The sequence below is a fragment of the Polypterus senegalus genome, chromosome 16 (genome assembly GCF_016835505.1).
Source record: "Polypterus senegalus isolate Bchr_013 chromosome 16, ASM1683550v1, whole genome shotgun sequence".
Classification (NCBI taxonomy): Eukaryota; Metazoa; Chordata; class Cladistia; order Polypteriformes; family Polypteridae; genus Polypterus; species Polypterus senegalus.
Window position 1 is genome coordinate 21,374,660 of NC_053169.1, and position 27,067 is coordinate 21,401,726.

The following is a 27,067-nucleotide window of genomic DNA, read 5'->3' on the forward strand; positions in this document are numbered from 1 at the left end:
GTCACTTCCCTGACCAGGGTCCTTCTTGTGCAGTTACTCAGTTTGTTCGAGAAAGAGTTGATCGAAGCTTCTCCCATTTCACAGTTCTTGAAGTCACTGTGCTCCTGGGAACACTCAGAGCTTTAAAAATTGGTTTATCCCGTTGTGCTACAGTATGCATCACCACAATTTGATTCGTGATGGACTACAGAGAGTTCTTTGGACCTCATGGCTTCATCTTTGTCAGGACATGCAGCATGCATTGTGGGACCTTCTATACACAGGTACACATGTGCGCCTTTCTGACTGATGTCTAATCATTTCCGTTTGCTACAGGTGGAACATGTCAATCAAGTTCTAGACACATCTCAAGGAGAGTTAAAGCAAAGGCTCTGTATACATACATGAATTAGAGATTTCAGTTTTTGTTTATTAAATCTGCATACCTTTCTGAAGAAATGTTTTCATTTTGTTGCTATGAGTTATTGAGTGTAGATTGATAGAGAAAAATGAGAAATGTTTCCATTTAAAATGGAATCTACAACACAATAAAGTGTGCAGAAAGTGAAGGGGTCTGCTTTCTGAATCCACTGTACAGTATATACCGTATGTGCTTATATACATATATATATGTGCGTGTGTGTGTGTATATATATATATATATATATATATATATATATATATACATATCATGTATGTACATACGATCATACTTTAGTAAAGTCAGCTGATGGCAACAGCAGACATGATGGCTATCAGTGAAATATTTATCAGCTGGTAAATGGCAGGTCAGGGTGGGCTGATTATGAAATCGCTCTTTGAACTGCTGACTGAACGATCTGCTTTCTGAGAACGCTTCACTTTTTTCTGTCCATTGATGAGGAGCACTTTAAAGATTATTTATGTGGGATGCGCTTATGCATACAAGTGGATTTTTGATTGGTGAAAACATTGAGATTTACTTTACAAAAGTCACTTTGGAAAACTGCTGTGCAGCTTCAGGTTTGTACAATTCTTTGTTTTCCCACATGTAGTGGTTTACAGACTGTAGAGGTGTGACATGTCAGCCGCATGCCACATTTAAGCAATTCTTTAAGAAATAAATGGAGATTTGTTTATAGGATGCAATGGCACCCTCATTAGGGCCGGTCTCCTAGCTTATGCCCGGTGCTGCTGGGATGGACTACAACCCCCTTGACTCTTAAACTGGATTAAGTGGGTTATATTTTTGTACCTAAGTCCAAGTGAAGGTAAACACAATGCTTTCCAAGACAATAAGTAGGTTGACTTGTGAAATTCAAAGAGAAATGGGAATGCATGCCTGCATAGGTCCTGGACTTTGAATGCTGATCATTTAGGATTTGTTAAAATAGGTTGGCAGCCTGGTGGTGCAGTGGTTAGTACTGCTGCGTCCCTTAACTTGAGACTCAAACTCTAGTTTGTTCTCTGCCCATGTGAAGTTTAAATGGACTACCCACGTGTGTTTTTCTCTGGGTACTGTGGTTTTCCTCTGACATCTCATTATATCCATTTCCTGTGTCTTTTTCATTCATTTTTCATTTTGTGATATTCATTATAAATATTTCAGTTATCTTCATTTATCATTAAGTCAATATGATTCATGTGTTGTTTTTGTACGTTTTAAGAATATTTATCCAGTGTTTCTTCAAATTTCTTTAAGTTCCTTGAATTTTATGGGTGGACCCCTAAGAAGCAGAACCACCAATACATCAGTGCCAGGGACTGTCCCACGCTCCATAAAAGGTGGGCTTGGAAGTGCCATCCAGTGGTTCATTGAATGCGCTTTGGGCCTTCTGTGACTGTTCCTTTGATTCTTTGGATTTACTGGTTTCTACGACTCTTTTTTTCCCCCCTTAATTTAAGGATTTTGACTTAGTGTTTTGTATTGGGACTTGTTTGCTTTTGGGTTGCCCTGTTGGATATTCCTTTTGCCTCCTTTTTGCTCTTTTTAGCATTTTGTTATATTTGCTTATATTTGTTAATAAAGCTCCTTTTAAAATGATTATTTTGTGCCAAATCTCTGTACAAACCAGGGGTTTATGGTAATCCTTGTCCTATATTTTGAAACTTATCTGGGAAGGCTGGTAGGGTGGCTGGCCTGCTGTTTTTCTTAGTTTTGGACACCTCACACCACTTTGACCATTTTATGTGCTGCAATCGTAACACAAAGGCAGAAGCAAAAATAAAATCCAATAGAAATCCAATCCAGTACTCACAGTAAACATTCGACAACCCCATAAACCTCCATGAACCTCTGAAGGACCTTCTCCTCAGCCTGACTATAAAGACACCGGCATCATGGTGGCCCTGCCTCTAGAGGATCCACCCATAAAATCTATATATATAATAATATATATAATTACTAAGGCAAGACAACCATGGAAAGCACGCCGGAAGGGGCGTGGATTCACTAAGCCGCCGACAAGTGAGACACCTATGGCGCACGCAGGAAGGAGCCACGCCCACCAACTCCAAGACCATTAGATACGACAACAACTCACAGAGCCACGCCCACCAACTCAGACGCGACGACACAAAAACCGGCCATTTATATTCGTCTGTCGTAGAGGTCACATGCAGCTCTGACCCACGTTGACTGTTAATAGAGGCATGTTTCTCACGGAGGTGAATCGCCATATGCGGTGTGTAAAACTGTTTGCGAGGGGTATCCCATGGGATCCTTAAAACGTTCCTTCACAACTGAGGTTAAAACACAATGAAGTGAGCAGTCTTGAAAAAACGAGTTTTCGGTTACGATGCACGACCGCGTGCACTATAGCAAACTGTTTTACACGCTACATACAGCAATTCGCATCCACAACAAACATGCGTCTTCTTAGATACTCCTGCACTTTGTGCACACCCCCCTCCCACCGTGGTCGGGTGTCTTGGTGGATTATATATAGAAAGGCAGCCAAAACCGCACAGAGCAATGAAAAGTCTACGTGAGTCACAGGTGCATCTGGACTGTACAAAGACAACGACTCGCGTAACGAGTTGGAGGTGGGCACATGAGCAGGCAGTGTATATCAGCAGACTAGCATGACAGAGGGAGCGGAGTGGATGTCCTTCTCCTCTCCTCCCGTTCCACCCTGAGCGCCACACGGAGGATTGTGTGTTGGTTCGTTCCGTGCATTGGTTAAAACCCAATGAAGAAAGCAGTCTTTAAAAACCAATAAGCCCTGTGCCTCTGTTTCATTACCGTCTCACCTGCTTCACCAATGCAGGCCCCGCCGGGCAGCCAACCGGGTAACCAAAGTCTTTGGGTTCAGGGGGGAGTATGGTTACAAAGCTGAAACTTAAAGGAATTGACGGAAGGGCACCACCAGGTGTGGAGCCTTTCGCTTCATTTGACTCAACACAGGAAACCTCACCCAGCCCGGACACGGACAGATTGACAGATTGATAGCTCTTTCTCGATTCTGTGGGTGGTGGTGCATGGCGGTTCTTAGTTGGTGGAGCGATTTGGCTGGTTATTTCAAAAAACGAACGAGACTCCCGCCTGCTAAATAGTTACCCGACCCAACAGCGGTCAGCATCCAAATTCTTAGAGGGACAAGTGGCTTTCAGCCACGTGAGATTGAGCATTAACAGGTCTGTGATGCACTTGTATGTCCAGTTCTGCACGCACGCTACACTGAATGGATCAACGTGTGTCTACCCGGCGTGGGTAAGCTGTTGAACCCCATTCGTGATGGAGACCGTGGCTTCCAATTGTTCTCCACGAACGAGAAATTCCCAGTACGTGCGGGTCATACGCTCGCACTGATTACGTCCCTGCCCTTTGTCACCATGGTCTGGTGACTTGGTGGATTATATATAAAAAAAAAGCAGCCGGAACCGCAAAGAACAATGAAAAATCAATGTGGAAACCGACTGAGGCGGTGTTTGGAAAATTAACAGTCAACGTGACTCACAGGTGCGTGTGGACTGTACACAGACGAAAGCGACTCAGGTAGGGAGTTGGGGGCGGGCACATAAGCGGGCAGTGCGTACCTCCGGTTTTCAGTCACCGACAATTGTATGTTGGTTCGTAGCGTGCATTGTTGCAATGTTACTTTTCTTGGTGGTTTATTAAATTACGGATTTTTCAAATGTTTATTTTTTCCTCTGTGCTTAAAAATCATTTAAATTAAAAAGCGGCCTGATTATGCGGCGTATGCTACGCCGCGGGTTGGCTAGTACAACATAATCAAAAAATATAAATACACAATACTAAAATAATGTTCCGTTTCAGCCAGAGACCCTCAAAGCTGGGGCATAAATTCCTTTTTTTAATATCTTTTTAGTTCATTTTTGATTCTTTTGTTTGTTAATTTTGTTGACCATTAAGTTTTTACGTGTCTATGCTTGTTCTACTGTTTTCCGTCTGTCTTGTGTGTGGTTGCCACCTGCTTATCACCATCAAGGGGCTGCCCTTAGCCCTATAACAACTGAGGACAGACCCGGTCTGCTGCGGTTCATTGAATGCGCTTGGTGGTTTTGGTGAGTTCTAGTGATTATTGTTCCTTTTTCTTTTTTGTGGAGTGACTGGAATTTGAAGCCTTGCTCTGTTTTTTGACTGTTCTTCTGGATTTGTATTTTTGAGACTTGTTTGCCTTGGATTACCTTCTTATTTCAGGAAACTCACGCGGTGTCTTTTGTGTTCTTTGGAGCTTCGTTGTTAAAAAGAATTTTTGGATCAATAAATATTTTATCTTACCATTCTTTATTTCCCCTGTGTTAAAAATCAAAGGTTGATGGATCCTTCTCCTTGTAGGGTTTTGTTTACTGATTTTGTGACTTTATGCTTAGGTTCTCAGAACATTCATGACGAATAATGTATAAACATGACAGTATTGACAAAAGTTACATAATAACAGAAAAATATGAAAACAATGGAAATAACCATGAAATGGAAAATAAGCCAGGAAACAAACCCAGGCTGAAGCATCACACTGACTGACTGACTGTTCGATGTCCTACAGCCAGGCCTTGAAACATTTACTTGGACCCTGAGAGTGAAACAGACAGAGGTTCAAGTAGGCCCAGGTGTGCGGGGTTGTCTCACGCATTGAACCATTCTGTCTGCCAAAGCCCCTTCCTCACATCCTCATCGTCACAATTGTAGTCATATTTTCGTAACTGCTACCTTTCAGGTTATGGAGACATGAAGACATGCCCACGTAGGCTGCCTCTGCTCTTTTATCTGTTATCTCAGAAGGCTACAGACTAGTGGGCTCCGAGGAAATGTGCATTTTCATTATCTGCTGATTTTGGAAGAAAACAAATCCCAAAGCTGGTTATTAATGATTTACTACAGCAAATGCTTACGGACTGGCAGAGGTGCTCATTAAAGTGTCCTCCCCTGCCCATAAATGTGTCATTATGTGCCCACTCAGCTGTTAGGAGGGCTGTCGTTTGTAGTTTCACTCTCTGGATCATCTGCCTCACCGCAGGTCAAATCCTGGTCCTGATTCCTATCTGTGTGTACCTGCCTGTTCTTTCTGGGTACCCCAGTTTTCCTGAAGATACTTAAGTTGGGTTAACTGGCCTACCAAAGCTGAAATAGCACGAGTGTGTCGAGCAAGAATGCTGTGATGGAGAGGCACTCGGCCCAGGGTTTGTTCCCTGCTGGCAGCAAACGCTGGCTAAAATTATAAAAATGTAGAAAGAAGCACAGCAGAGCTGGAGTAATGTTCACAAAGAAAGTCACTATATAAAATCACAGTGTGCCATGTTTAAACCACCAGTGACTCAATGTGTGAATCCCTTAATCTACCATGGCTTACAAAGGGCAAAAATGGAAACAAATGCATCACATCTGCAAAGGGCCTTGGGAGAGTGAAAGGTCCAGGATAGGCTTCACCTCTCGGTATTGTATTAGAAAGTGTAGGAAATGGAGGGCTGTTGACTTGCTCAATGACGCCCCCTAGAGGTCTCACTATTGGGCTGTCGACTATATCACCCTGAGCTGGTCACCTATAGAGTACAAACACACTAAGAGTTCCATCTCATCAGGGTCACTGCTGTCAATAATGGAGGGCTGCTCTCACTCATTGGGTAAATTATTAAGAACACCTGCTCACCTGCAATGATCTAATCAGCCAATTGTGTGTAAAATGAGGAGCTTCAGTTAATGTTCACAGCAAACACCACAATAGGAAAAAAATGTGATTTCAATGATTTTGAATATCGCATTATTGTTGGTGCCAGACAGGCTGGTTTGAGTATTTCTTGAATTGCTGATCTTCTGAGATTTTCACACACACAACAGTCTCTGGAGTTTACTGAGGATGGTGCAAAAAAAACCAAAAACATCCAATAACAGACAGAAACGCCTTGTTGATGAGAGAGGTCAAAGGAAAATGGCCAAACTGGTTTAAGATGACAGAAAGGCTACGATAGCTCAGATGACCACGCTGTACAACTGTGGTGCGCAGAAAAGCATCTCAGAATGCACAACATGTTGAACCTCGAGGCAGATGGACTACAACAGCAGAAGACCATGTCAAGTTATACACACCTGTCAGCTAAGAACAGAAAGCCGAAGCTGCAGAAGGCACAGGCTCACCACACCTGCACACCTGAAAACTGGAAAAACGTAGCCTGGTCTGATGTATCTGAATTCCTGCTGAGGCACACAGATGGTAGAGTCAGAATTTGGCACCCAACCTGCCTTGTGTCAGCAGTTCAGACTGGTGGATGGCGGTGGAATGGTGTGGGCAGTGTTATCTTGGCACACTTTGGGCTCATTAATACCTGTGGAAGTATTCAAACCCGGACACAACCAGGCATACACAGAATATCCTTAACACGCACGTTTATTGCACCACACACGAATACAGAGCACCAATCACCATCAATCAGTCTCTCAGACTTCTTTCCTTCTCTCTCTCTCTGTCACCTCCACTCCTCTCTTCCAAGCTCTGTCCTCTTCCACCCGACTCTGGCTGTTAAGTGGAGTGAGGCGGCCTCTTTTAAACAGTAGCTGAAGTGCTCCAGGTGCTCCCTAATTAACATCTGGCAGCACGTCTGGGTGTGAAGGAAGTGCTGTGGACCACAGTTCCAGAGCTGTCCAGGCACCCCCTGGTGGTGGCCACGTCCTGCCATAGGGTTGAGCTCTTAAGCTCTGTGGACCCCATGTAATCCAGGGAGGTTGCCCCCTTGTGGTCCAGGAAAGATACTGCCCTTTTCCTGGTCCTTCCCTTCTTCCGGCATCCTGGTGGGGCAAGGTCCCTGGACACCTGTCATATACCAGTCAATCATTACTTGAATGTCACAGCGTTTTTGAGTCTTGTTGCACCCCTTCATGGCCAGATTTTACCCATCTTCTAATGGCTGCCTCCAGCATGATAATGTACCATGTCACAAAGCAAAGGTTGTCTCAAAGTGGTTTTCATGAACAAGACAATGGGTTTAGTGTCCTTCAGTGGCCTTTCCAGTGACCACATCTGAATCCAATGGAACACATTTGGGATGTGGTAGGATGGGAGATGTGCAGCATGAATGTGCAGCTGACAAGTCTGCAGAAACTGTGTGAAGCGATTATGTCAACATGGGCCACAATCTCAAAGGAATGGTTTCAACATCTTGTGGAATCCACGCCATTTAGAACTGAGGCTGTTTTGGGAGCAAAAGGAGACCCTACCCAGTAACAGCACAGAGTTCCTAAGAGTAAGCGTGTAAAATGGAACTACGGTCATTGTCACAGTCTGTGCAACTGCCACTCATGATGTCCCTTCAATAACTCTAGATCATCGCTAGGCTGACACACACTGTCTCCATATCTGTGACCCGACACTTGCGCGATAGACATATGAGCGGCGACAAAATAGCTGCGATTAAAACGCGGTGTCAAAATCGCGCAGACAAAATCGCGCCGACAAAATTGTGAAGGTTTCATTAAATATGAATAACTAATTTAAAGCATATATAATAATGTTTATTTTAGAAGTCAATATTATGAGACACGGCACGCAGATAGTCCTTAAGATCACGCCCTGCATATGTAGGAAGAATTGCAGCAAGACGTCTTGATAGTTGAGCGTATTTAGACTTGCTGGCTGCCTGACTGCTGGTAATTCCGCTTTGTATACGACGCGTTATGCCAACCCTCGACTGAGTTATTTGTTCGCAGCATGCCATCAGCAGTTATAACAGTTATAACCTAGCACATAATGTGTACATAATGCGCACGTACGCGTCCCACTCTTTTGGCCTCTCTCACGATTTTGTCAGCGCACATTTGTCGAAAACCAGTTAGCGGGTTTGTCGGCGATCATTTGTCCGTCGCGGTTTTGTCGGTAAACCCTCTATATCTACATCAAAGTGTTCAGTATGGACAGTATAGGCAGCGTTAAAATGTCAGACCTTAACCAGTATTACACAATCATTCAAGGATACGATTCTAAGGAGAGGACATGGGTAGAAAAAATTAAATAAACTCTGGGAATGATCTACATTTTGCATGCTCATTTTAATTCAAAAAATGGTTAGTTCATGCATGTGCCTGTGCTCTTCATAGTTCTGCTGCACTTGTTGTTGTATACTAAAATATGGCAAAAGCAGAAGAGCTGTCAGCTGACCTGTGAGAAACATCATTCAGCCCTGGGTCATATGGAATCTGTTCCTTTTGTGACATAACTCAAGGACTAAGGAGGTGTCAACAGCAACACAGCGTAAAGACCACCATAACTTCACTTCTCTGTAGTGTATGGTGATCGATGTGCAATGGAGCTTTGGGAAACTCACTGCTAGTCCAAAACACACTTATGGACTGCACGGTGTTCAGTGGCATAGCACACGCTGTCAAAATCTGTTACAAAATGAAAGCTACGGGTTATCAGAGAACCACAGCGGACAATTTTAGAGGGAAAACCTTTGGACTTTCAAATATGATAAAGATCTAATGCACAGGGCTGGGATGACCCTTGTGTAGATAAAAGGGAGGTCCTGAAATGGAGCTGCACACTTTGTGTACATCCAGCAATAGCCATGCAGTCTTCCAGCACCTTCCAACTGATCAGCAATAAAGTGAATAACTTCTTTGATGTTGGTATAGCGTAGTCGGCAGAGCCCATTAGCCCTGAGAATCCTTAGGAGCTGCCACTTGCTCAGGGTGACGTCCCATAAGGCAAGAGTTGCTACAGTGCTGTCATAACTCAATCAAAAAAAAATAGCTTCTTCATGATGACATAAATCAAGGGAACGTTTTAATTAAAATGTGCGCATGAATTACATAAATTAAAGGAATGTTTCCATTAAAACGTGCTCGTGAATTAAATAAATTTAGGGAACGTTTTAATCAAAACGTGTGCACAAGTTGTATTTTTTGGCACTCATGTCCTCTCTGGGTATCCTTACAAGGGAGATGTTTGCAATTTAATGAAAATAAAAAAGGCAGGTATCAGGGGGTAAAATGTGCTGTTTGTTGATCTGTATTGATAATTGTGTGCCCACCAGACAAAGCAGTTCTAGCCATTTGTTATTCCTGGCCATGCTGGTCACTTGAATTTTCACACTAATTTACCATATGCTTCTGCAGGCATGAAGATTCACATTAATAAGGCTTAAATTACGAGGGACGTTCAAAAAGTTTCCGCACTTTTTTTTTTAACTATTAAGAATTTCAAAAACAAATCACTTTTCTACATAGTCAACTTTGTTTGCAATGCAATTTTTCCAGCATTGTACCAACTTTTTAATGACCAATTACTACTCCTTCTGCCTTCACTGCTTCCAATGAAAATATAAAAGTGTGGAAACCTTTTAAACGTCCCTCGTATTAAGTAAAAATATTTTGGACACACCAGGGTCTGCTGGCCAGCGCTGCCACCTTTACAAGAAAAGTTTCCATGTTGAATTAAGAAATATGGACAATGGGTGGGCACTGACAGAAGATCACTGGCTCAGTGAGGCCCCCCTAGTGGTCAAGCTCTTAACCACATAGTGGTTTGGTTCCACGTAATCATCTCTCAGGGTTACCCTAAATTTCTTTTTCTCAACATTTTCCTCTAGGTCATAGTTTCTTAAATGAGTCAGGGGTTGCCATCTTTAGTGTTACTCAGGTTTGTGATTCATCGTTGTATTAAATGGGAATGGATCACGTATGGTCTGCAAAGTGTCTCAGGATGGGTTGTCGCGAGTTGTTTAAGCTAAGATTGTCAGCGGTGATTCTCTAAGGGGGACATGAACTGGGTTGTCATGGACTTGGTCTAAGAGATTGGGTTACAATAAGGAAATGTTTAGGAGACCCTTCTCCTGGTCATTCTCAAAGATGTGTGCATCAAGTTAACAAGCTATTCTAATTTAATGACATAGAAGGGTCCTGCCTTGTGGGTTGGATGATGGGTGTATTTTATGACGCTCCTGTACAGGTTGGAGGGCGCCATCGAAATGTTGTTGGTCCTATTTGTTTCAAACTAATGGCCAATTTGAAAATGTAACAATAAGCAAACTAACCTCGAGTTGATGACAGAAGTGTTTCAGGAACTGCAGAAATATAAATTGTCCAACCTGGGCTACTCACCTTCTGTACAATCCGTCTGGAGAGACTGTTTGAAATTCAGCAGGACCGTTTCCTCTGTGATGACTCTTGACACGTGCCACTGCACTCTGTGGCGCAGAAGTCAGAAGCGTTCATGGCCTGTTGTGCTGGAGACATGCCACATGCAGCCATGTCCACTCCAGGCATACCATATGCTGACCACAGGGTTCCAACAAGCCTTAAGGAAGCAGATGTTCTTATAGTGCAGTGTTGTAGCAGCCGAAGCTCCATGTTGTCAAGTTATGTTGGTAGGGTGACCAGATATTCTGGCTCAACTTTTATTAGAAGGCCCGTCCTTTGGTAAACCTTACCTGGTTAACCCTCTTCAGGTACTCATCTGTTGTGTCTTGTACACTGGAGTCAGTTCCTGTAGTTTCTGAGATTGTTACGATTTTAGTTTCTTATTTATACTGAATTACACTAAGTTAGATAACTGGTAGAGGACAGAGTCTACACTTCCATCTTTTGATTGAACTTGTATTGAACTTGTACCAATCTGCACAGCACAGCGGTAAAACCAGTAAAATAGCAGGGTCTCGCTTCAGTAGTCAAACAGAACAGGCCAGTGTCTAAGAAATACTGGAGCTGGAGTTCACAGCGTGCTGACAGTATGCGTTATTAGAATAAACTGAACAGGACTGAAGTGAATTCAGTGACCGTAGCATTTGCATTCCAGGCCTGAAAGAGAACAAAAAGAGACATTTCCCAAGCGGTCAGAGGAGTCTCGGTTACCCTGAGCTGAGCAGAATTTACAGATTTTGCCTCTGACCGTTTTTAAAACCTCACTGGAAATCCTTCACAGTCTCATCTTGATGGGCTCTCCATAATATCTATCTATCTATCTATCTATCTATCTATCTATCTATCTATCTATCTATCTAAAAAGAAGAGTACAGGTGATCATAGTCAGCTTTTAGTAACAATTGCAGGTCTCATCTCATGTTATATCCACTTATAGGGTGGCCAGTGCTTTGTCTTATGTTTTGGATCAATAAATAAAGAAGGACAAGGGGTGAGGGGGATTGAAGCACAGAGCCCTCACAGCATCTCAGTTTGTTAAATTACTGAGACCACCTGAGTAAGCGTAAATTGTAATGAAAGTAACTTTAGAAGAAAAACAAGCACCTCACATTTTCACATTTTCTATTTGTGAATAAATAAAAAGGGGTGACAACATGCTTTGTTGAAGGTTCACCATCTAAAAATGGCAAATCTCTACATGCTTTTGTATGTAACAATCCATCTTTAATATTTTTGGAGCACTGGGCCTTTCACATGCATCTGTGTTTCTCAAAGTGTTCTTTGTCAACGTCAACGATATGGAGGACCACCTATGGCCAACAGCAGCACATTACTGTAAATTCCACGTTACAATTTTCACATACCATAATGATCCAAAGTGCAAAGAAAAAGAATCAGCACAGCAGATCAAATATTGAGTTAGAAGGCCTGAACAGAGCTGTCTATTGGAAAGCACCTCCTTAATTTAGGGGTCTCTGCTGCTCCTTCTGTTATGTCCTTGAAAGATGACCAAAGCAAGACAACAAAAACCCAACCTGAGCAGAACTCTGTCAGACTATAGTAAGTACTAAGTAATTCTCATACTGCTGCCCTAGGAGCTACCATGTTGGCTTCTTATTGTTTGTTTTACCCTCAGGTCAAATCTTCAGAACAGTCAAAATACAGAGTGAGGTGTCAAAAAGCCAGTAAATCACTAAGAGCACCATATTCACCAAAAAACACAAGAACTCTGTGGTGTTAGGGGTCCACAGCTCGCTGAGCAAAGGGCCGTTTTTTAAATAAATAGGCTTAGTGAGGGGGCGTAGTGGCCATAGCAAGCCGCGGGCCGATCTGCGGTGTGTAGGCGTTTCTCACCGAGTGCACAGGTGAGGGGCTGCCCACATCCGTGATTGTTCCCGTGGCTAATGTGCTGCAGCTGCTATGGCCCCTCGCTGTATAAAAGAAGCGCGAGTCAGTTGGGAGGAGGGTCAGGAAAAGAACGAGGGAAAAAAAAAGAGACAAACGTTATAGGGAAGTATGTCGGTGCAAGAGGGAGAGCCACGAAAAGCGTGTGGGTGAGCGAGCGAACGAGCGCTCGCGGGTAGCTGCGAGGGCCTGGGTGTTAGGCCTACACCAAGGGGTTGGAGTTGTTGCTCCCGCTGAGCGACCAGGTAGCGGGAGTGACTAGGGAAAGGCAACTGGCCGCAGAAGGCCGGAAAGGCAGCGGGAGTCGGGAGGCTTGGTCGGGGAATTATCCAACGTGAGCGTCCTGGCCGTTGGATTGGACCAAGTCTCGAGGCTGGGATGAGTGCCAGACCGAAGCCAGGGATCGGGAGGTCTGCAGTCTCGTGCCGATGTGAGTTGAAGAGGGCAGCTGCAGAGAGCGTCTCGCCTGCTGCAAAGCCTAGTCGGGAGAAGCAGGTGAGACGCCAGCATAGAAGAAGCACCGAGCTTGTTGTTTTTAAAGACTGCTTCCACATGGAACATTTTAACCTCGTTTTTTAAAGGACTGTCTTTTTCTATTGTTTTTAAACCTCCACGTTTTCTTTTATGGATTATTTATTGAACTTTGGAACTGCACAGCACTATTTATTGAGCACTTTGATTGTTTTGTTGACTGTTTTAAATAAAAGCACTTGTGCACTTTTTGAACCATCCCCTGGCTCAGTTGTTGCCTCCACTGTCTAGCTCAACTCGGTTATATCTGTCGACGGTGTTGGGTTCAAGGGCTTCCGAATAGCAGATGGGAGCGTGGAGCCGAACCCGCATCGTCACAAACTCACCATTCAAAATGAACCACCAGGAACTGTGGAAGACCCTCCAGATTTATAGGGTAGAAGGCAGTAACTGGTGGTGACTGGTAGGTAGCCTTGCCTCTTGGGGGACCACCCACAAAACACATAAAACATAGCACAGGTATAGAAACCAAAAGAGAGCATAAATAAAAGTAACATGAAACCTTAAATAAAATAAGACTTTGTACCCCAGCCAGGGGAGGAACCCAGGCCGAGATATAACCATTTTTAATTTATATAAGTGATTTGGATAGTAATATAAGTAACAAGCTAATAACTTTACAGATGACACCAAGATAGGTGGATTGGCAGAATAATCTGTTGAATTAACTTGGGACTGGACAGCATACAGGCTTGGGCAGATTTGTGGCAGATGAAATTTAATGTCAAAAGTATTAAAGTATTACACATAGGAAGTAAAAATGTGAGGTTTGAGTACACAATGGGGGGTCTGAAAATCAACCCCTTATGAGAAGGATTTAGGAGTCATAGTGGACTCAACGCTATCAACTGCCAGCCAGTGTTCACAAGCCATTAAGAAGGCCAACAGAATATCATTTTATATACACAGGAGGTTCTGCTCAAGCTTTATAACACACTGGTGAGGCCTCATCTGGAGTCCTGGGTGCAGTTTGGGTCTCCAGGCTACAAAAAGGACATAACAGCACAAGAAAAGGTCCAGAGAAGAGCGACCAGGCTGATTCAGGGCTACAGGGGATGAGTTATGAGGAAAGATTAAAAGAGCTGAGCCTTTATAGTTTAGGCAAAAGAAGATCAAGAGGAGACCTGACTGAAGTGTTTAAAAGTATGAAGGGAATTAGTCCAGTGGATCGAGACGGTGACTTTAAAATGAGTTCATCAAGAAGACAGGAACACAGCTGGAAACTTGTTAAGGGTAAATTTCGCACAAACATTACAAAGTTTTTCTTTACACAGAGAACAAAATACACTTGGAATAAATGAAGAAGTAGTGTGGTTGACAGTAGGACTTTAGGGACTTTTAACAGTCAACTTAATGTTATTGTAGAAGAATTGAGTGGATAAGAGTGGCGAGTTATGTTGGGCTGAATGGCCTGTTCTCATCCAGATTGTTCTCATGTTCTGATTATGACACAGAGTCGAAATTTTACTGCTTAATTATTTCCTGGAAAGATGTTTTACAAAAAAAACAGTACAAGAAATTTCAAAAGAAAATGTGGCAAAATAGATCATATACCATGAATAGAAAGAACTTTGTACAAATGTAGAGAAAACACAAATCTATGTTCAGTAATTAGAAAGGCCACTGTGCTATCTCTGCAATTTGAAGCGTCATATTAAGTCTAATCTGTCGCAAAAAGACACAAAGTGGCATCCACATGTTGGTGTTAACAGGCGTGGATGGCAATGAAGATGGATGTATCTTGATTTCAATGCAGTGGGTGAGATATCACAACACACAAATCCTAAATTGAATAAACTTTTCACGCGCAGGTAAACCTGTTAGATAGATAGATAGATAAAAAGGCCGTATATGATAGATAGATAGATAGATAGATAGATAGATAGATAGATAGATAGATAGATAGATAGATAGATAGATAGATAGATAGATACTTTGTTTGTCATTTCTGTACAAGTAAATTCAGCTCCAGTACTTTTCCCCACAGCTGCTGTCCAAGACGGAGTTCACTAAAACTATGAGTTGCACTCCAGTAGTCATTGTGACAAGGCTTAAGCGCTGAAAGCTATGAAGGCAATAAGAATAGTGGATCCTGGCTAATACTTGAAAAGGAGCTCATCAAATAGAAAACTGGGCACAAATCAAAGCAGGGCACAGGCCCATTTCACACAGACACTTTTTTTTTTTTCACAGTGATAACCTCAGATATGTTGAAAAGGTTACAAAATGGTGTAATAGACAAATCATACTTTGGGGACCTTCAGATCTCATCCTGATGATGCTGTGCAAAAGTTAAAGAAATAAACCTGACCGACTCATTTTGGGCTCAATGGCCTGTTCTTGTGTTCTTGTTTCTGAGATCCTTTGTTCAGTCCTTTTTACTGTGATGGGGGTCTGACTGCCTGTCCCATTGTCCACACGTTTGATTGTATTCGAGCACTCCCTCAACATCTGGCCCCTTTTCAACCAATTGCAGGTTTTTGTGAACTGGAAAATCCACAGCCCTTACCTTCACCGAAAGGGTACCAGTTCCAAGTCACCGTATTCGGTTCCAGAAAGGAACCTGCGAGCCCTGATGCTTTATGACACTCTTTCAAGTAAAAAGAGAATAAAGCGATGCAATTGTCCCACCAAACTCCTGTGAAAAGCTCAGAGAGCAGAAAGCTGAATCATCAGACGAGCAGGACGAGAGAAGTAGAGAGTGGAATCAGAGGGGAAAATGCACAGTGCTTTCCTAAGAAAGAAATCTGTCCTATCTTAATAAGACCTTGACAAAGGCATCTTATCATAGCTTCAATTACCCTGAAAAAGCAGTTAAAAGAAAGGTTAGTCTGATGAAGACACCTTGATAACAAGGAAACCTTTACCCGCTGATAATCTACTCGTATTCCTTTAGTACTAGGGTGTTGTACTGTGTTATCCATTGTGAATGTAGTGAGAAGTCAAGAAAAATGACACCCTTTATTGGCTCACTAGAAAGATTACAATATGCAAGCTTTCGAGGCCACTCAGGCCCCTTCTTCAGAGTTGCCTTAAAAGCTTGCATATTCATATTGTAATCTTTTTAGTTAGCCAATAAAAGGTGTCCCGAATGAGGCACATTACCTGTATTGTGAGGGAACGTCAGTTACGGCACTACGGCCATGTGGCGCGATTCCCCGAGGGTGGTCTGGCTTGTAAGATCCTCATTGTTGGGGACCCGAGTGGCTGGACCAGGCCAAGGAGTCGCCCACATAACACCAGGCTGCAGCAGATAGAGGGTCATTTCCAGAGGGTGGGACTGGACCACATGTCTGCCTGGTGGGTTGCCAACCGGAATCCCGAGTTGTTTCATCGTGAAGTTGGTGCGGCAGCACACTGTACCAGTGCATGCTCCCCAACTTGACTTGACTTGACTTGATATTTGGAGGACTGAATCTTAAAAATACAAGTCAATTAAAATGAGGGGGAAAATAAGTTAATTAGCAGCAAAAACTGGCCACTGATTAAGAGAAGGGTTCAAATGAAAACCTGCAGTTGCAGTAGCACTTTGGGACCAGAGCTGGAGACCCCTGCTCTTGAAGGTATTTTCATTTGGCATCACATTGGGGGCATTACTATCAAGGACCATGACGTCAAGTCAGTTTTATGAATCCGCCATTTCAAAGATCAGCTTAAGCTGATGTCACATTACATGACTTCTAGTAGTTGGGTATGTTAGACTTACCGACAGCATTTGCTGCTCTCCTCACTGAATCGTATCAGTCTACACAACTGAAAAATCACTGGCCAGGTCAGATTTAGAAACAGCGTGCCAACCTTCCAGCACAGTCCTCCTCAATCGTTTTAATGTGACAGCCGATAACACACTGCTTGATGGAGCCCATGCTGTACCAAGGGTTACCAGTTACAGTGACTTCCGCCACACTCCTGACCCTTTTTAATAATAATAATAATAATACATTTAATTTATATAGCATCTTTCCCATGCTCAAGGTGTTTTCCTTCTTCCATTCTGTATGTAAAACATGAGATATCAGACAGACAAGCATCTCTTCTGTTTGTGAGGTCCAAAACACCGTGTTGCGTTTTCCTCGTCACTGCATTATTTGAATTGTGCTTCCAAATGAGTATTAATTGGCTGTCAGCTGTCATGCACACCATGCCCACCCTTATGACTAAAGATAGGATTGGCTTTATTGGAGTGAGTCGCTGGGTACGTCACAGTACACGACTGTCCTTTATGGGCGCGCACTGCCAACTGATGCCAACTCAGTAAGATTATGAAAATGAAGGCTACGGCTGAAAATCGACAAAAAAGTCGTCAAATGTGGCATGGCCTGCTATAGGAAGAAGAACATATCTCAGCAGCTTTGAATGCAGAGCAGGAACCAATCCTGGAAGGGTTTGCAGCTGATTCGCACACCCTTGTTGGATTAATTCAGACCATCCACTTAACCAAACCTGCAGATTTTTGGAATGTGGGAGGAAATGCAACATGTACGAGGTGTGGCAGAAAAGTAATGAGACTGGCAACACTGCAAGCGATCTGGCAACGCTGCGCTGTTGTCCTTGATAGAGCGCGTGTATCAGTACCCTCCCATAGCTCAGTGCGAGTTTCAACTCCTTCCGTTAACTACGTGATTTTTGTGACTGCTATTAGCAAAGTTGCGTTTTTGGTTGTGCGTCACGCAAAATGGAACAGCGGAATTTGGAGCAACGTTGTGCCATTAAACGGCAAGTGTGACGTTTGAAAAGTTAAAACAGGCCTATGGGGAACATTCTTTATCCCGAGCTCAAGTTTTTCGCTGGCACAAATCATTTTTGGAAGGCAGAAAACACGTTGAAGATGAACACCGTTCAGGGAGGACTTCAACTTCGAAAACCAATGAAAACATTGAACGTGTGAACACTCTTGTGAGATCAGACCGTCGTTTAACATTAAGAATGTTGAGTGAACAATTAAATTTGAACAGATTTACCGTTCATCAAATTTTGACTGAACATTTGCACATGCGAAAGGTCTGTGCCAAAATGGTGCCGAAAAACTGCCCTCTCCATAACAGAATTTTTGACCTCAAAAGGCATTCCTGTGGTTCCCCAGCCCCCTTATTCACCTGACCTCAGTCCGTGTGACTTTTTCCTTTTTCCTAAACTGAAAAATGTCCTCAAAGGACGTCATTTCGGGACTTTAGAAAACATCCAAAAGAGTGTAACGGACATGCTGAAGACCATAGCGGTTGAAGACTTCCAGCGCTGCTACTAACAGTGGGAACAACGTCTCCATCGGTGTGTAGCTGCCCAAGGGAACTACTTTGAAGGGGATAACATTGATGTTTGAAAAAAATAAAAACTCTGGTAAATAAAAAATCAGTCTCATTACTTTTCTGCCACACCTCGCATACACAGAAAGAAAGTGGAAACCTCAATGAGAAAGTGACTGAGACTTATTATAGAAAATAACCCAAACTCTGCTCTTCAGCCAGGCTTAATCACTATTTGGAAATTCATGATGCTGGTGACTGCTGGCCCACTAAAACTGACCTGAGGTCATTCTTTTGGTTTTATGTATTGTGCCCACTTTTTAATTTCTAAGAACTGAACCCAAACAACATTTGAGAAGAAGTGAGGCGACAGAGGGATGGATCTGAACCCACAGCTTGGTCCATTCCGCTCAACTTGTTAGCTACTACAACACACACCAGAATCCACACTGAGTGCCTGCGTGCCTGAGGATTTGGATTTCCACACTCCATAATAGGGCCGATGTAACCTGCAATGTTCTGTCTTTAGACTTTGGCAGAACCAACCATGGACAGGATGCAAACCCCCACAACATTATATCCATCCATTGACTCCATTTTCTGAATCTGCATCGATGTGATGAGGGCCACACTGAGCCAGTGAATCTCCTAGCAGCCTCGGGCACAAAACAGGAATCAGCTCAGCACAGGACGTCTGCTCTGCACACAATTGTCCAAACATTCATTTTATCTTCTGAGACTAAACCTTTTTTCCACTGCGTTGGAGTCTTTAAGTAGCAGCACAGGGCACAAGGCAGGAGACCACCCAGGATGGGGCGCTGCTCCATCACAAAATACTTTTGCTCATATGAGGCAAACTCAGAGTTGCCCCTTAAAATAACATGATGAATGCTGGAGCACCCAAAGCATAGGCAGACAAGGGGAGATAAAGTGCAAACTCGACATACAAGTGGCGAGGCAGGGGTGACAACCGTTTTTCCTCCACTGTGCCAAAAGTAACAAAACAAAAGTTTTCTTTGACATCAGTTAGCAGCTTTCAATGCTCTTTGCTGGGTCACGAAATTCCTCCTAATCTGACCTTAATGACTTGACGAACTGAATGCTGGCTCTTCTGCCAAAACTTCAATAACGAGTGCCGCTTTGCTAAAGAGAGGCCATCAGTGTGGTCAGCTGTTACTAGTGGCGAGCGCCACTCAAGTGTAACATCCTCGGGCCTCCATCTTCATGTCTAGAAATGAGCGTGGCACTGCCTAGTGGCCAACTGAAATCATAACACTGGCTCCCCGTCACAACCTATTTTTGTGATTTAACTGTGTATACTGTACATAAAATGCTAAGGCCTCTCTGTTTATCACGTGATTACTTGTGCACTACTGTGGCTAGAACCTTGATCTTGGTCTTAATTCAAAACTTATGCCCTGATACGTTCTCAAAATGCAAAACATTTTAGGTAGCGGCAACCCTGGAAAACTGACATGCACTAGTGGGTTACTTACGGCAAAGTGATCGGCATGTGACGCAACATGGCCAAATGAAATAGAAGAGCAGCAACAATTGCTGAGCATCAAGCAAATTACAGAGATCAATGACATGACATAGAACACCATAATAGGAAGAAGAAGAAGAAGAAGAACAGTGCCATCTGCTGAGCATCAAGTGCAGTACACAAAATTTCAAGAACAAGAAAATTGGAGAAATTTCACCTGCTTGTTTCTTTGTGGAGTTTGCATGTTTGTCTCCATTTATCAATCAGGTTTGTGAAGGTGGGTGTGTCTGGTTAACTGGCCATTCCAAACTGGCCGAGTGTTAGTGTGTGTGTGAGGACCCTGTGAAGGACTGGTGTCCTGCCGAGGGCTCAGTTACTTAACCTGTCAAAATGAAAATTGTAGAAATATAAAAACAGCTTCACTGTACCTGCGAAGCAACTTGACATTGTGTTGAGCTATATTAAATCACTCGGCGCTTCATGGTCATTCACTTCCCACGGCTCATTGTCTCACCCTAAGAGAGTGTCTTAATTTGCTCAGAATATAGCTACTGTATAGAATCAGGACCCTCTGCAGCTTGTCTGTCAGACAAAGATTGGCGTGGAGGATGTAATTATCTGTCAGCTCTACAAGGCTGATTCCCATCTGGTCGAAACTGGCACCACTGTGAGGATTCTGTTTTTTTTTTTATTTCTCTTGTGCCTTCAATACCATCCAGCCATAGGGATATGCAGGTGGGTGAGCCTGTGTTGCCCTGGATAACGGAACATCTGCCGGGCAGTTTGTGAGGCTCAAGGACTGTGTGAGCAACACTGGAGCACCACAAGGAACAGGCCCATCTCCTGTCCTCGTCACGCTGTACACCTCGGACTATAAATCTAACAGCAGGTCATGTCACTTGCAGAAATTCTCAGATGATTCTGCACTTATGGAGTGTATTGATAAGGGGGATATGACAGAGGAAAGGAGTCAAGGGGAGAACGTTGAGAATTGTCTGCAACTATCCATCCATCCATCCATTCTCTTCCGCTTATCCGAGGTCGGGTCGCGGGCAGCAGCTTAAGCAGAGAGGCCCAGACTTCCCTCTCCCCGGCCACTTCTTCCAGCTCTTCCGGGAGAATCCCAAGGCGTTCCCAGGCCAGCCGGAGACATAGTCCCTCCAGCGTGTCCTGGGTCTTCCCCGGGGCCTCCTCCCGGTTGTCTGCAACTAAACATCAGAAAAACCAGAAGAACTGCTTATTGACTTTCACCTCACCAAAGAGCCTCTGTGTCTGGTAACTAGTCAGAAAGTGGACATGGAGGTGGTTCACTGCTACCGGAACATGGGGTCCCACATTAATGACAGTTTGGACTGGTCTTGGTATCTTTAGAAGACCATTGGCTTTAAGCTTTCACCACCCGCTGGACAATCGACTTTGACTTGGCATTGTTGGTTACTTCTCCTCATCCATTGTCGGCTTTACTTCAGTTTACTCCAGTTGAAGTTACCTGAGAATTTGATTAGTTGTTGGCTATTTTTTTCTTTTGGTGTTTGTTGAAAGCTACGTGTGTGTGTGTGTGTGTGTGTGCGTGTGTGTGACTCACTCGCTGCTGCTCTGCTCATACTTCTGATCTTTCCATTTCCTTGTGTGATTTTAGGCTATACAAAAAATAAATTGTTATCTTGGAACACAGAGAAACTATAAAAGGAAGGGCAGAACATGTGGGAACTCACATCCTTCACATCTTCTATAACTCTGTGATGACCAGTGTGGTTTTCTATGCTGTACCGTGCTCGTCTGATAACACCACGCCAAGAGAAGCCCACCAAATCAACAAGCTAAATAAAAGGGCAAACTCAATTATATGACACACTCTGGAACCTTCTGGAGGTTGTAGCAACAGAGAGAGAATTAAAACAAAACCGAGTGCCATTATGAACAATGCTGCTCATCCTCTCCCTGACACAATAACATTGTGAGGACTTTCAGCCAAAAAATTATTCAGCAGAAGTGTGTCAAGAAAAGCTATGTGGTGCATGGATTAAATTACTGTATACTAACCCAGAAGCTTCAGTTTGCATCAATAACATTTGCTCAGACTACTTTAAACTAGAACGTGGCACAAGACAAGGATGCCCTTTGTCACCACTGCTGTTTGCAATTGCCATTGAACCACTGGCAATACATTGTCGAAATACTGATCAGATAAAGGGGATTAGCAGAGAAGGACTGGAACAGAAAATCTCATTATATGCAGATGACATGGTACTGTATATATCGGATCCAGAAAATTCTGTGCCTGCAGTCTTAGCAGCACTCACAGAATTTCAAAAGCTCTCTGGTCTCAGAATTAATCTGAATAAAAGTGTACTCTTTCCGTGAATTCAAGCATATAATATTAGATTAGACACCCTTCCTTTTATCATTGCAGAACAGTTTAAATACCTCGGGGTAAACATCACAAGTAAACATAAAGCTCTTTATCAACAAAATTTATGTCTGTATGGAAAAAATTAAACAAGACTTGCATAGATGGTCAACCCTTCATCTCACACTAGCTGGAAGAATTAACACTGTTAAGATGAATATTCTTCCTAAGCTCCTTTTTTTATTTCAAAACATACCAATATACATTAATAAATCGTTCTTTAAGCAATTAGATTCAACAATAACCTCATTTATTTGGAATTCTAAACATCCACACATCAAAAGAGCGACCCTACAAAGACAAAAGGCAGAAGGCGGCATGGCTCTACCTAACTTCCAGTTTTATTACTGGGCGGCAAATATACAGTCGATAAGAACCTGGACACAAATAGAAGAACATACACAGGCATGGACCGCAATAGAAGTAAAATCCTGCAGTACTTCTTTGTATTCCTTGCTTTGTGCTCCAATAAACACACGCTATCGGCAATACACTAATAACCCAATTGTGCTCCACTCACTTAGAATCTGGAACCAATGTAGAAAGCATTTTAAGACGGAGAAGCTTCTTTCTGTGGCACCCTGCAAAGAACCACCTCTTTCAACCCTCACAAACATATGCAGTTTTTAATATCTGGAAAAATTTGGAATTAACTTGCTTAGAGATCTTTATATAGACAACGCCTTTGCATCCTATGAACAATTACGTTCCAAATTTAACATTCCAGCTACAAATTTCTTTCACTATCTTCAAATCAGGAACTTTGTTAAACAGAACCTTCCAGATTTTCCTCATCTTGCACCCTCATCCACGCTGGAAAAATTATTGCTCAATTTCAAGGAGTTAGACTCCATCTCTACAATATATAAAATCCTTTTACAATCCCTTCCTTTCAAAGATCCAAGAGGACACTGGGAAAATGACCTCTCAATTAATATATCAGAAAAGGAGTGGAAAGTAGCAATGCAGAGAATTCACTCAAGCTCCATATGCAAAGCATACAATTATACAACTCAAAATTATATATCGAGCACATCTGTCTCGACTAAAACTCTCCAAAATGTTTCCAGGGCATGATCCAACCTGCGAACGTTGCAACCAAGCCCCAGCCTCACTAGGTCACATGTTCTGGGCCTGCTCCAAATTAACATTATTCTGGACAAAAATTTTTAATTACCTCTCAGACAGTCTTGGACTCACAATCCCTCCTAACCCATTAACAGCTGTGTTTGGGGTTCTTCCAGAGGGTCTTAAAGTGGAGAAAGACAAACAAACTGTGATTGCATTCACTACACTGTTGGCACGCAGACTTATTCTGATAAACTGGAAGAACCCAAACTCTCCTCTTTAAGTCAGTGGGAAACTGATGTGTTATATTATTTAAAATTGGAAAAATCAAATACTCAGTTAGAGGATCTGTGCAGACTTTTTCAAAACATGGCAGGATCTAATCAGTAATATTTTGAAATGATTTTATAAAGCACAGAGAATTTGTTGATTTAGGTATTTTTAAAAGCCTTAAATTTTACACGTTTGGCTTGCTCTCTCTCTCAAGGGTGGGGATCGATCTGTTCTTAGCATAATTCTTTTTTTTTTTGTAAAAACTTGATTGCTATGTATTGATTGTAATAAAATTAATAAATAAATAAATAAATAAAAAAAAAAAAAAAAAGAAAAGCTATGTGGGCTCCTTTACACCACAACAATACGTCTGTTTAATACCTCACTGGGACTGGGATAGCGAACTTAGAAGTTTCCTTTCTTTTTAGACATTCTAGTGTGTGATTGAGAGGGGCTTGCTGTTTGTCATATTATAGCAATATTTATTTTTTTAATTTATTTATTAAGCTTCCATAAAAAGCAAAAATGTATCCTTGAGAAAAAATAAAGTGATATCTATCTATCTATCTATTCACAGCGCATCACTTTTTTCCACATTTTGTTATGTTACAGCCTTATTCCAAAATGGATTAAATTCATTTTTTTTCCTCAGAATTCTACACACAACATCCCATAATGACAATGTGAAAGAAGTTTACTTGAAATTTTTGCAAGTTTATTAAAAATAAAAAAACTGAGAAAGCACATGTCCATAAGTATTCACAGCCTTTGCCATGAAGCTCCAAATTGAGCTCAGGTGCATCCTATTTCCCCTGATCATCCTTGAGATGTTTCTGCAGCTTCATTGGAGTCCACCAGTGGTAAATTCAGGAACCTGAAGGACTCGCAGACCATGAGAAACAAAATTCTCTGGTCTGATGAGACAAAGATTGAACCCTTTAGTGTGAATGCCAGGCGTTACGTTTGGAGGAAACCAGGCACCGCTCATCACCAGGCCAATACCATCCCTACAGTGAAGTATGGTGGTGGCAGCATCATGCTGTGGGGATGTTTTTCAGCGGCAGGAACTGGGAGACTAGTCAGGATAAAGGGAAAGATGACTGCAGCAAAGTACAGAGACATCCTGGATGAAAACCTGCTCCAGAGCGCTCTTGACCTCAGACTGGGGCGACGGTTCATCTTTCAGCAGGACAACGACCCTAAGCACACAGACAAGATAACAAAGGAGTGGCTTCAGGACAACTCTGTGAATGTCCTTGAGTGGCCCAGCCAGAGCCCAGACTTGAATCTGATTGAACATCTCTGGAGAGATGTTAAAATGGCTGTGCACCGACACTTCCCATCCAACCTGATGGAGCTTGAGTTGTGCTGCAAACAGGAATGGGCGAAACTGGCCAAGGATAGGTGTGCCAAGCTTGTGGCATCATATTCAAAAAGACTTGAGACTATAATTACTGCCAAAGGTGCATCGACAAAGTATTGAGCAAAGGCTGTGAATACTTATGTACACGTGATTTCTCAGTTTTTTTATTTTTAATAAATTTGCAAAAACCTCAAGTAAACTTTTTCACGTTGTCATTATGGGGTGTTGTGTGTAGAATTCTGACGAAAAAAATGAATTTAATCCATTTTGGAATAAGGCTGTAACATAAAATGTGGAAAAAGTGATGCGCTGTGAATACTTTCTGGATGCACTCTATCTATCTATCTATTTATTTATGACTTAATTCCTTTCATATCTATCAATCTATAAAATCAACTGTTTGAAGGTGCCTTTGCATGGTGTTCATATGAAACAGAACTCTGTGATCATCTGCCATCATCTTCAGGACTGGCTCTTGCCTTGTACCCTATACTGCTGGTGACGGCTGCCACCTGTTGAATTGGATTTAAAGGCTTACAGACAGTTACGCTATGAAGAGTAGTTATTCTCCATGGGTACCATTAAAGTTACTTTTACTATGGCAGCTGCTTCTTAACTTACAGTGTACATCATCCTGGATGGGGCTCAAGGCATATATACATACTCTATATACAGTACATTGACAGCATGTAGTTTTAAATGTAACATTTTTCTAAAGATGGCTCTCCAGCTCCCGTCCTGGAGTGCTACTGTGGCTGCAGGCTTTCATTCTAACCCTTTTCTTAATTAGTCACCATTTTTTTCTACTAGTGAACTCTTGCCTTAATTTAAACTGATTTGCTACTTAAGACTGCAGAACCCTTAACTATTACTTTTTTTCCTTAATTAGCAGCCAAACAATAATAAGATACATTCCCCAATACACAATATATAAATATGAAGACAGGTAAAGGTCTCAGTAATGTTGTTCTGCTCAGGCTCAGGTCCACAAAATATCTGAGGGTTTCTTACAAAGAAGAAAAACAACACTTTTGGAAACGTTTGCTGTGGCAGATTAAGAGCTGCAACAAGCCATGGATTTAAAAAATTGGGTTAATTAACAAGAATCGCCCTCTAATTAAGAAACTGGCTGGAGTGAAATTGGTTGGAGTTTAAGGCACTGGCTTAACTGGTCATCTGGGTCCTATTCAGAGGACTGAATCTTAAGAAACACATAAAATCAAATGAAGGGAAAAGAAGTTAAAGCAGCAAAAGCTGGTCACTATACAAAAGGTTAAAATGAAAACCTCCATCCACAGTTCTGGTCCAGGACTGGAGTTGAAGACCCCTGTTCTAAAGGGCATTTTCTATTATTACTGTTTGCTTTTTTAAAAGAAGGTTAAACTTCTCAATGCCTTGTGCTAAGAGTGGCTTGCAGGGGTTAGTGAACGTGAATAACTGCAGCTTTAACCTCGGGCTTTTATGAACATAACCGTTTCAATGGACCCATCTATTTAGGGAGCCCACTTGTCCCCGGAGTGTGTCACCGAGAGCTGGCGGCTGTAGTGGTAGACTTTGGCTGAAGCCGCGCTCTCCCGGTTTCTTTCTTTATCTCTCTCTCCCTCTCCTGTATTTCATCGCGTTCTCAGCCTTTTGCAGTCAGCTAAAAATATTTTACAGAAGTACTGCCATGTCACTTTCACGTTACACGTCCTTGTGGAGGAAGGCCGCTGATTCGGCGGTCCAAATGTGGGACGAGGCGGCCGGCAGGTGCGCGCTCCCGACACCGAGGTGCTGCCTGGGAGACGAATTGGACGGGACTGCAGCCCGCCGCGCTTTATGAGGAGGAGAGTGACTGTCCCGAATCTCTCATCATGTAAGTTCACGGGGTTTCCTTTCTTTTTTAAATTAACAACCAGATATCAATCTGACTTTGATAAATGCTGTCAATTACTTGTCTCGACCCTGCGGATTTGCTAATCTCGCCATTCTATACATGCAACTCCGATTAAAGCGATTTTAACTTTCAGTGCGTTCTGTAACGGGAGCTGTGAAGGGATGAATGTCCGTAGGCGGACGCGTGAAGGTCACGAGCTGGCGCGCCACAAGACCGCACAGCCTGACTTCACGTGCGAAAGCACCGACATCAGGAGACCGTTTTTTTTTTAAAAAGAAAAGATCCCGTTAGCCCCCACCCCAAAAAAAAAACGAGAAGAGTCGCTCGCACTCGACATGACAGTTTCGAGTTCTCCTCCGAAAT

General features: G+C 42.7%; 1 protein-coding gene across 4 annotated transcripts in view; it reads left to right on the forward strand.

Annotated features, from left to right (window-relative positions):
* Positions 1-858: 858 nt before the first annotated feature.
* The window catches only part of slc29a1a (solute carrier family 29 member 1a), a 196,284-nt gene continuing 170,075 nt past the window's right edge, over positions 859-27,067 (forward strand). For 3 of the 4 annotated variants that reach the window (XM_039738832.1, XM_039738833.1, XM_039738831.1), the window contains exon 1: positions 26,514-26,683. The gene's annotated coding sequence lies outside the window, so the exon portion shown is untranslated. Of the gene's footprint in view, positions 982-26,513; positions 26,684-27,067 lie in introns of those variants that run through there. The other variant, XM_039738837.1, reaches the window with a different exon arrangement.